Genomic DNA, 2,489 nt, shown 5'->3' with positions numbered 1-2,489 from the left:
ACCTGATGTGAGGGGGGCTCCACTGGGGACACCAAATGTGAGGGGGGGCTCCACTGGGGACACCTAATGTGAGGGGGGGCTCCACCGGGGACACCTGATGTGAGGGGGGGCTCCACCGGGGAGACCTGATGTGAGGGGGGGCTCCACCGGGGACACCTGATGTGAGGGGGGCTCCACCAGGGACACCTGATGTGAGGGGGGGCTCCGCCGGGGACACCTGATGTAAGGGGGAGCTCTGCTGGGGACACCTGATGTGAGGGGGGGCTCCGCCGGGGACACCTGATGTGAGGGGGAGCTCCGCCGGGGACACCTGATGTGAGGGGGGCTCCACCGGGGACACCTGATGTGAGGGGGAGCTCCGCCGGGGACACCTGATGTGAGGGGGGGCTCCGCCGGGGACACCTGATGTGAGGGGGGGCTCCGCCGGGGACACCTGATGTGAGGGGGGGCTCCGCCGGGGACACCTGATGTGAGGGGGGGCTCCGCCGGGGACACCTGATGTGAGGGGGGGCTCCACCGGGGACACCTGATGTGAGGGGGGCTCCACCGGGGACACCTGATGTGAGGGGGGGCTCCGCCAGGGACACCTGATGTGAGGGGGAGCTCTGCCGGGGACACCTGATGTGAGGGGGGGCTCCGCCGGGGACACCTGATGTGAGGGGGAGCTCCGCCGGGGACACCTGATGTGAGGGGGGGCTCCGCCGGGGACACCTGATGTGAGGGGGGGCTCCGCTGGGGACTCCTGGTGTGAGGGGGAGCTCTGCCGGGGACACCTGATGTGAGGGGGGGCTCCGCCGGGGACACCTGATGTGAGGGGGAGCTCCGCCGGGGACACCTGATGTGAGGGGGGGCTCCGCCGGGGACACCTGATGTGAGGGGGGGCTCCGCTGGGGACTCCTGGTGTGAGGGGGGCTCCCCCGGGGACTCCTGGTGTGAGGGGGGGCTCCGCCGGGGACTCCTGGTGTGAGGGGGGGCTCCGCCGGGGACTCCTGGTGTGAGGGGGGCTCCGCCGGGGACTCCTGGTGTGAGGGGGGGCTCCGCTGGGGACTCCTGGTGTGAGGGGGGGCTCCTCTGGGGACATCTGATGTAAGGGGGGACTCTGCTGGGGGCACCTGATGCAAGGACGGACTCTGCTGGGACATCTGACGCAAGGACGGACGGCTGGTGGCAGGCGACGTGGCTAGTGACACGCTCAGGGATCCCACTGATTCTGCATTATGGTGAGTTGAATGATTTCCTTTTATATTAATAATAGAAATAATGCACTTCAATCATCCTGACACCATAACAACCACGGTGCCGGGATGATTGAAGTGCTAACACCAGGTGTTTGGAGTATCTTTATCTGCTGATTGTTAAACTTTCTAGAATACACACATTTTTATTGTGTAGGATCTGGGGCTGCTGTCCCGTCATTTCCCTCTCCCCCTCTCCCCCTCTCCATCCCTCATTCATCTCAGACTCTAACCACACCCTCTTGAGCCACACCCATTTAAGCCACGCCCACTAGGTCACATAAACCACGCCCATTTTTCGCCACGCACCGCGCTTACATTTTTCTTAGGTCACGCCTACAACCTAATGCCCCACCCCCTAATTATTGTTCGGCTCCGCCTACAGCCACAAAAGTGTCCCACATTTTTTTTTTACAATGTTGGCAACTATGTATACTTCCGCCCCTGAATGTGAACCTGGGCTTAAGCGTATTTTTTAAAGTTCTTCTTGATGTAATCCTGTCCCCCTCCTGTAATACTAAGGTGTTTTCTCCCAATGACTCTTGGGATATAATCTTTAGAGTCTTCAGAAAGTGTTTTATTTTCTCTCCTTAGAGCTCTGTGCGTGAGCGGCCGAAGAAGCTCTAAGGCACCCCTTTCTAAATTTTAAAAAGCTACACTAATAGTTTTGCATTATGTAGCAACATCCACATGCATAGGACACTCAACATTAGCGATGATTTATTCTTCCAAAGCAAATACAGCTTTGCAAACCGGTACTGACTAGTATTCTAATGTTTCTCTTCTTCCTCGGGTTTCTCTCTCTTAGCTAATGTGACACCAGTGCTGATGGAGAGGGGAATGGGAGGGGCAAACAAGGATGCTGTGCAGGTGCGCACTGTCCTCCTTATCAACTGATGACATCATTGTTTGTTAGGATACTGGCCACTAGATGGTTCTAATGGTGTACAAAGAAAAGCTGTGGCTTTGTGTAACTAAAAGGCAGGTTTGATCCACCCACTGACTTGTACAGTAAAACCTTGGTTTGAGAGTAACTTGGTTTGAGAGCGTTTTGCAAGACAAGCAAAATTTTTTAAATACATTTTGACTTGATATGCAAGCGATGTCTTGATATACAAGTAGGGTCATGTCACAACTGAGTATAGAAGAGAAGAGAGGCGCCTCTTATGCCGTGTACACGCGGCCGGACTTCCCGACAGAAAAAGCCTGATGGGAGATTTCGGCATTCTGTCAGCATTTCCGACGGACTTAGAT

This window comes from Aquarana catesbeiana, linkage group LG03 (assembly GCF_042186555.1).
Source record: "Aquarana catesbeiana isolate 2022-GZ linkage group LG03, ASM4218655v1, whole genome shotgun sequence".
Taxonomy (NCBI): domain Eukaryota; kingdom Metazoa; phylum Chordata; class Amphibia; order Anura; family Ranidae; genus Aquarana; species Aquarana catesbeiana.
The sequence above is the reverse complement of the archived record's forward strand: the minus strand, read 5'-3'. Positions refer to the sequence as shown.